Consider the following 9548-nt stretch of genomic DNA (forward strand, 5'->3'; position numbering starts at 1 on the left):
TTTCAAAAGTGTAAAAAATATATGAAAGAGAAACTGAATACCCACAAAACATTTAAGATTGAGTTACATTAGAGCGCAAATTGAGAACTAATATACTTCTCAAATCCCAAGGGTTGTTGGTCACCAGTCCTTTCTCAGCCTGAGCATCATGGAGATCCATGAGAAAAGTAACCTTGGTGCGAGAGGAAATAAATTTTTTTTTTAAATTGACAGCAGTGTGGAAAGAAAATTTTTAAAAACCTCTTATCTGCCAAGTAATATAAAGTAGAGCTTTAAATGTTAGCATTTTGTATTTTTTTTTTTATAAAAAAAAAAATCCACACAAAGTCTGGTGCAGGCGACCCACAGTTTGAAAACCGTTGGTATAGAGAAAGGCTCACAGACTGATAATTATCAAAAATAAATTAAACTTTTCCATAATTTTAATATTTCAATGAAAACTGAAATGTGACTAAAAGCCTGGTATGCCTGTCGTAGAAGGCGACTAAAATACCCAAATGATTCAAGGGGTTGATAGCGAGGTGTTGTCAACGCTTCTCCAACCCAATTGTCAACCTCACCTACCCGTGGCCAATTCTGTTTCTTTAGCAGACGAGGCTCTGTCGACTCTCAAGTTCCACGGAACTAGGGGGTGGAAGGAGGAATGACCTAGAAGGTTCAATGTGATCATATTAAATCGTTCCCGAGATATTCTGGCTTGTAGCCTAATGGTGCTTGTTACCGGAACGTACCGGATCTACATAAATCTGGCAAAGGACCATTAACATCGATAACACTCTCCAAAACCTTCGGAGAGTGACTTTAGTGCAACAACAACCAAAAGCCAGCATGACTGCGTAAAGCTATTAACACAATCACCCTTATCGCGAAGTTCACGCGGTAACTTTTTCCGCCTATCGGCAATTTCGGTGGAACAAAAGTTCACTTCGAAACAGCTGATGCTATATTGTGAATTAGCAGTGAACAAATAATTTACTTACAATTGTGCATATATATTATATTTCCTAAAAATAAAACAAAAATGGAAATAAAAATTTATAAAATAACGTTTAGTATTGCACTTAGGTTGGTATTGATTGAGCGCGAGGAGAATATAAATGTGAAAGTGATTCGAAGGCAATTAAGGGACAGTTCTAACCCTTTGGAGCTAAATGACTCACTGTAAGCTAAAAATTACTATTTTCAGCACTTTTGAATAACAAGTTAATTTTTTCCTATTGTATGCCAATATTACAGGCTAAACAAGCCGGCATTCTAATATTTGCTAGTTATTCTTACCAACTCCTTCCCACCATTGAAGCAAAAATTTGGAGTTCCAGCAATTGTAAAGTTGAGTACATGTCTTCGTTTTTTCGCATAGGGAAAAGGCGTTGAAAAGGACCGTGAAGTGGGCCTTAGCCAATCTTGTTTCAGTGAGGTGCTCAACATTTTGGAACCGTTGCTTTGTCCACAATGGATAACTTGGCCGACTGATATAAAAAAAGAATTTACATACTTAGCAATAGTTACAGGAATTTCACTTTTTTCCACTCAGCTGCCGATAGTGCATTATTTTTTGATTTATTTCTAATAAAAAAGTACATATAATTATAAGAGTACCAAATTTCAAAACAAAAAATTACTTACATTTTGTAATTTATTTACTAATTTGGGAAAAATTTAAACAACGTGACATCAGGACGGACAAGGCGACAGCTGTTTCGATTATACCTCGTAAATCTCTTCAAAGCCTTTTCTCCCGGGAGTGGGAGTCGAACCCGCACTCCTACGATAGTTGAAATGGTTACAAACGCATTCAGCTACGTCATGCCTTAGTTGTAAAGTTTTTCCCAATTGCCTTCTTTTGCATATTTTAATCTTTTACACATTGCATACTTCGTATGCAATTATGTGTCAAAGCTATGCTTATTGGTACGGCGGTTTTCAAAGAAACTTGGTATTGCTGTTTCTGTTATATTTATATAACTACAACGAATTAACCAATTTTGTCTGTATGATTTAATCGGGGATTGCCCGTATTGCTTTTTTTTTTAATGTATGAAAACATTTATTTGAAGCAATTTTTATTTTTATAATTTATTTACTAATTTGGGAAAAATTTAAACAACGTGACATCAGGACGGACAAGGCGACAGCTGTTTCGATTATACCTTGTCAATCTCTTCAAAGCCTTTTCTCCCGGGAGTGGGAGTCGAACCCGCACTCCTACTATAGTATAAGTGAAGAGGAAGATTTATTTCTTAATATCGAATTTCTCCGCAACGAATTGGAAACAATTTCAAATAAAAATATTCAAAAACGTTTTTGAAGAGAATTATTTGCATTTCTTTAACGCCTTTTTTTATAAAAGAAAAATTTAATTTTTCTTTTTATTAAAAATCAAACCTTTTATAGATTTTGAGATGTTGAATTCGAACATGTTAAAATAACGTTACGTTTCTTACAAAAATGTTCACTTGAAGTACGAATGAAGTTTAAGGCATTGGTCGGTGGTACAATTAATATGACCGAATTTTTAAATCGTTACATATTACCTATTATATTTGAAGAATTTTCAAATACTATTTTAAAGTTCATATACGCAGTTTCCAATATGAAAAAAGGCGGTAATTATTTACTTTAGCTCACAACTGCTAAAACTCATCCAAAAATATCGGGAGCCGTGCCAAAAGACGCGCTTTGGACCCAGGATCACGAATCCAAAAGCGGAAATTGAAAATTGTATTTCTTTCCGGAGATATTTGTAAACAAAATTAAAAATTTTCATGTGGTTGTTGTAATTTTGATGATTTTGTTGTATCCACAAAAAACACTGTTGGTAAAAGTGTTTTGCGCGGATATAGTTTTAGTCTCCACCCCGGTATTGGACCCAACCAGGGTAATTATTTATTAGCGCGGCCAAAGGCCGCCAATGCACAAAAGGGTTCTGCGCAAAAATACTATGGATCCCACCCCCGGTTTCGGAGCGCTACCGGGCCATTTTTCGGGTTTTTGGAAATATCTTTTGACAGAAATAAAATTTTTGTTTCCGCTTTCGGATTAGTGGTCCTCATGGTTCTAAAACCCGTCTTTTGACACCTCTCCCGATATTTTTGGACGAGTTGTAGCAGTTGTGAGCTAAAGTAAAGAACTACCAAAAAGGCGAATGCAATTAAAAGCTCCAGAAATTAGTATTGAGAAACGTGTTTGAAAGCGTAGTTTTGCCATTTCTTAGCTGTTTTTAATTGTAAAATAAAAAAGGAAATTTTCCCAATTCCAAATTACATTTTTGATCGATTTTGAGATGCTGAACTGTAAAAAAATATATATGTTCAAACAATAATTTTCGCGAATAGTACCAATTGTCAATCAATCGCATACATTTTGGAGACCTATAAAGTGATAATTTGCGCAGTAACCTATACTTTTTTTTTAGTTCTAGTTTAGCAACTCAAAATCTAAAGTGGGATTGATTTTAAAGAAAAATAAGCGTTTAGTTTATTTTTAATAATTAAAAAAAGGTAAAAAAACGCAAAATGATTTTGTTGAAAACGGTTTTGAAATTTTTGTCAATATTCGATTTTTCTCATAACGGCAAAGAATTGGCCTATCAAACTTTCTTGTGCAGAAACTTGATTTTGAGACAACTTTTTCCCACTTACCTCATAGTGCCCCGCCGCCAGGTGGTGTCGGCAAACATGGCAAGGATTTCCGTAGTTCTTTTTTTCTAAAAAATATAAAAAAGAACACTAATATCCCCAAAAAAATTGTTTTTTAAATATAATTCTTAATTTGCAATAATAAAATAAAAATAAAAAAATGAAACAATAAAATAAAAATCTGATTAACAATTTTTGTTGTTATATCGGCCTACTGATGTTAAGATCGCGGGTTCGAATCGAGCTCAAGGCCTAACAATAATTTTTTATCATTATTATTGTTATGATAAATTTTTTCTTAATTGAAAAAAATTTTTTTTTTTTTTTAAATTAGAATAGAAGAAAGAAAAAATTTTTAGACAACTGCCAAAGCTCGTTGTATAGATCCATTTCGGGAACTGCTAAATTCCTTCATCGGCAACGTTTAGGCGCCGCTGTTATAACCATTCAGCCACCACAGCGGTTTTTTGTTTGTCTTCATTAATCCTACTTCCATTCTGGTTCGTGCCAGAGCATGGGGAAAAAAGTGTCAATAAAATATGACACTATGGCAGCATTGCCAACAAACAAGTCCAATTTTCACAGCTATTCTGCAACAGATGTCGCAGTGTTGTGAATATCAATTGGCACGAACCAGAATGGTAGTAGGATTAATGAAGACAAACAAAAAACCGCTGTGGTGGCTGAATGGTTATAACAGCGGCGCCTAAACGTTGCCGATGAAGGAATTTAGCAGTTCCCGAAATGGATCTATACAACGAGCTTTGGCAGTTGTCTAAAATTTTTTCTTTCTTCTATTCTAATTTAAAAATTTTTTCAATTAAGAAAAAATTTATCATAACAATAATAATGATAAAAAATTATTGTTAGGCCTTGAGCTCGATTCGAACCCGCGATCTTAAAATCAGTAGGCCGATATAACAACAAAAATTGTTAATACATCCCAGAGCACGGGGAAAAAAGTGTCAATAAAATATGACACTATGGCAGCATTGCCAACAAGCAAGTCCAATTTTCACAGCTATTCTGCAACAGATGTCGCAGTGTTGTGAATATCAATTGGCACGAACCAGAATGGAAGTAGGATTAATGAAGACAAACAAAAAACCGCTGTGGTGGCTGAATGGTTATAACAGCGGCGCCTAAACGTTGCCGATGAAGGAATTTAGCAGTTCCCGAAATGGATCTATACAACGAGCTTTGGCAGTTGTCTAAAATTTTTTCTTTCTTCTATTCTAATTTAAAAATTTTTTCAATTAAGAAAAAATTTATCATAACAATAATAATGATAAAAAATTATTGTTAGGCCTTGAGCTCGATTCGAACCCGCGATCTAAAAATCAGATTTTGATCATTATTCTTGATTTTAAAATTTATGATTTTAAGGCAATGATTATTCTTAATCAAAACAAAAAAAAAAAATCTAAGGTAAAAATTATTGCTGAAGAAAAAAATTTAAATCAAAATGATTATTCTTGAGTAAAAAGATTTAAATTAAAATTAGTTTTTAATAGTGATCAAAATTTAATTTAATAAGTCTAAATAAACTATTTACGTGTATACCGATGGCTCCTAGTTAACGGAAGGGGTCGTTTCTGCTGTTTACTGTGTCGATCCAGAGATAGACGTCCTAAACCGTTTGGGAGAAATCAAAAGGAGACATATGTATTGCATATCTTCTATATCTATATATATATTCTATATACAGCCCTATTCTGCATTTCGACTTGGATTGGAATTTTTTCGATTTGGCAATTTTGGTATTCTGTGTTCCAATCTCTTTCGATCCAACTTCGAATCGTTCGATTTTTTGTATTCTGCATTTCGATCGTAGTTCCGTTTTTCTAAGTTGCAAATTAGTTGGCGGAAAATGTTTTCTTTTTATTTTTTTATTAATTTATAACAGAATTTTAACAAAAATGTAAGTAAAACTTGTTAAGAAACGTAGAAGGCTTGATGATGATTGTTTTTTATATGTTTCCAGGTCAAAAACAACATGTCGATGTCGAAGTCCTTGGACGTATTTGCGCCGCAAAAGTATTTAACACATACTTGTTAAGTCGAAAGTTATTTTTGAACCTAAATAAAAAAATAAGTCATTAAAATATACCACTTTTAAGTTCAATTTCTTACAATTCGTCACTCATCTCAAATGGATTACACAAATCTCGCAATATTTGCCTTTCCATTCTCGCCTGGCAATTTTCGTATGCGTTGCTTTCCAACTCCATAAATAATGCTGCGGCTATTGATTCCATTATAATAGACAGCTATAATTTGTGTCTGTTCGTTGGGTCCAGATATATGCCAAAGCAAGCTGCCGGAGTAGAGGAAGGTGAAGCGAAAACGTAAACAATCCTTGCGGAAAGAATAAATAAATCTTCATAAAGTATTTTAGGGCAGTGCAATGAAATTAGCATCCTTAAAATTCAGAAAATGTCAACTATATTCGTACAGGAATCCGTTTTAACAAAACTTGGTGGCCACGGCAGGGAATTGGCCAAAATAACGACAAAAACACACTTACAATTATGAAAGCACTTCACTCAAAAAAATATAACACTGCGGCAATATATTCTATTGCTTTTTTTTTGTACAAAATGGCGTGGATAATAAAATATAAACGTTTTTCAGTATTTTTTATAAATTTTCTTTAATTTATTTTGTTCCAATGTTCACACATTCCGTACCAACAGCTGATTTCGAAAAATCATTTGCTCTTCCTCTTCTCTTTACAATTCCGTCGTAATGCAGAATACCAAACTTCGATTGAAGCGGAGCGTAGAACGGGAACGTAATCGAAATGCAGAATAGGGGTGATAAATCTTATAAAATAAAGTCGCTAAATGGCATGTACGCACATAACTTCACACAGAATGCTCCGATTTTAAAACGGTTTTTTGCATTTGAAAGCTTAGCTACGTGAGAAGGTACAGTTAATCAGGCCTGTTCTGAATTCCGACTCGGAATGAAAAGTAAAACGACATTGATTTCGACTCGGTTTCTATTTGGTGTTCTCAATTCCGATTGTAAAAAATCGATTCGAAGTCGATTTCGAATCGTTTTCATTCCGATTCGGTAACCAGTTTAATCAGCTGTTTTTGTTTATGTGTTTTGTTTTAAGTATCATAAAATTGTATTTTAATTAAACCCTATTTTTTAATAGAAAGGGTTATTTTAGTATAAATGTTATGGTGGTAAGTTATAGAATACTTACAGATTTGGGTTTCATCAGTAATGCGTAGTATTTTTATTGCCAGGTTTGCAATTATAACATGGAAATACTAGCTGTAGATGCAAGTCACCCGGGGTCGTGTCATGATTCCTTCATATGGAATCAAAGTGAAGTAAGGCAGTTCTATAGAAATAATAGTGCTCCAAATACTTGGATTTTGGCGGATTCTGGTTAGGCCTTGGAGCATTGTATATTGACACCATATAGGAGCCCACAGTATGGATCAATGGAACATAAATATAACAAGAAGCATGCTGCGGCGCGCAATATGGTTGAACGCACAATAGGCGTGTCAAAAAGCCGGTTCCGGTGCTTGCAAGGAACTCTGCATTATGAACCACGATTTGTAGGGCAAATTATTAATGTTTGTTGTGCGCTGCACAACATTTGCCGCAAGCGCAACATTCCTGTCTACGAAGATGATGGAAGGGATGAAGAAATTCAGCATAGAAATCCTGACGACGAAAACGAGGGTGAAACCATTCCTCAAGTCGACATAGGTGGAGTGGAAGTCAGAAATGAAGTTGCTCTAACTTTCCTTGTGTAATATATATAAACTCCTGGCCGAAAGACTCTCCTTCTCCCTCTACCTCTCCTCCCTATACCTCTACCTCTCCCCCCTATACCTCTACCTCTCCCTCTACCTCTACATCTTCCTCTACCTCTCCTTCTCCCCTACCTCGCCTTCTACCTCTACATCTACCTCTCCTTCTCACTCTACCTCTACCTAAACCTCTACCTCTAAATCTACTTCTACTTCTCCCTCTACCTCTACCTCTCCTCCCTCTACCTCTTCCTCGACCTCTACATCTACCTCTACCTCTACATCACCAACTCCATTTCCATTTCTATCTGATCTGTACTAAATCAGTAATTTTTATATTATCATAATATTAAAATAAAATAACGAAACGAGCTTCGGTTATTTTTTAAATTCCTTAGTTTTTCTCTTTGTCCGACTTGCTCCTCTCCCTCTGCTGAGAAGGAAACAAGCTCTGGACAAATGTGAGGTGCTTTTCCAACCCTGCGAAATACAATGACTGGATGTCTCATACTTTCGGTGATTGTTTCTTTTTGCGCCCGAAGAGATGAACGAGCCTGTCTAGTGACCATATCGGCGCCGCTTACTAAGCATAAACCTATATGTTAGGTCCCGCTATTACGATAGCCGGTTCTTCTCACTAACAAGACTCTGTTTTAATCCCTCATATTGTCATCCATACAGCTTTAACGATCCTAAATCTCCTGTTACAGGCTAAAACTCTAAACTACACCTGCTGCGTCTGCCTTTAAATATATGCCCTGTTTATTCGTGGAAAGATGAAAGAGTTTCCACTGGACGTTACCTCACCTAATAGACCTAGCCCTAATTACACATCACTCCGTGCGATACAATCTATTTGATCCTGATATCAGGCACAGGTTAGGGGGTTAGAATATACCCGCGATAGGTATGCCTGTCGTAGGAGGCTACTAATATATCAGATTCAAGGGGCTGTGTAGCGTAACCCTTTCAGGTTGCCAGCGCAATACATAGCTTCTCCAAACCCAATTGTCAACCTCACCTATCCGTGGCGTATCCTGTTTCATTAACAGCCGAGGCTCTGGCCACCCCGAACTCCTTATGGATCTAGGGGTTGGAGGGAAGAATGGCCTAGAAGGTCGCATGTGTTCATAACCAATCGTTCCCGAATTGGTCGGGCTTGGTACCGGAACGTACCGGATCTGCATCCGGCAAAGGACCGTCAACTTGATAACACTCCCCAAGGCCTTCGGGGAGTGTCTTTGTCGCTACAACAACAAAGGAATAACTCCTTAGAATGGCAAGGCATTTCCATCCGGTTAGGCGATACAGACCTCCAAATATAAAATATCACCTGCCTAAGTAGTTGTCATCCTGACAGCTGTGCGCTGCTAAGGGGAAAATGATCGCATAATTATTGGTGATCTCATTGCGCACCATTCCACCATAACCAGGGGTTCGAGGAGCCACCAAAATGGAGAGGACCTACAGATAAAAACCCACCACACGACGCGCATGGAAAAGACTTTGGCGATTGGCATATGCAGTTACAATTCCATATCGTACCACTTGGTGCCCTTAAAGTCCTGATTGATAGTCCTTTTTAAAATTGAAAAAAAAAAGTATACAAAGTATGTAGATACGTATATATTTTTAAAAATACATATACTATGTACATGCATCTAGTAAACAATTTTAACAACTAGTTTTTTTTTTTTTAATTTTGTACATATAGAGATTGAGATTCAAATACATACTTTCATTGCACAAATACAAATTATAGAAACTTTTTTAAAGTATCCTACTTCTGCTGCTCTATTTCCTCCATTCTTTCATGGTGCCTCTTTTTCTCCTTTTCTCTGGCCTCTTTCAATTCTAGTTCAGTTTTTTTATGCAAAAACAGTTTGTCGAATGCATCGGCAATTCGTTTTAACAAAAGATTTTGTTCAGCGCACACTTTTTCAAATGTGTCAACAGGTCGCCGACGTTGACGCGATGTACTTGGTAGCTCAGTTTCAGCAGCAGGTTCGGCCGTACTGGCACAGCTTTCGTCAGTTATGCTTTTAACATCGTCATTGGTTGCCTCCTCACTGCTAACTATTTTTTTAACTCGTGAGAGTCCAAAGCGTCTGACGCCACTCGTACCCTCCAC

The 9548-nt window shown here is 36.2% G+C and overlaps 1 long non-coding RNA gene across 1 annotated transcript; it reads left to right on the forward strand.

The window, feature by feature from the left end:
* Positions 1 to 5467: 5467 nt before the first annotated feature.
* LOC137243051 (uncharacterized) lies at positions 5468 to 6279 on the forward strand. The gene is made up of 2 exons (XR_010950432.1): positions 5468 to 5559; positions 5623 to 6279. It is a non-coding gene; the product is annotated as an uncharacterized lncRNA (long non-coding RNA).
* Positions 6280 to 9548: the final 3269 nt, after the last annotated feature.

The sequence above is a fragment of the Eurosta solidaginis genome, chromosome 3, assembly GCF_040869045.1.
Source record: "Eurosta solidaginis isolate ZX-2024a chromosome 3, ASM4086904v1, whole genome shotgun sequence".
NCBI lineage: Eukaryota > Metazoa > Arthropoda > Insecta > Diptera > Tephritidae > Eurosta > Eurosta solidaginis.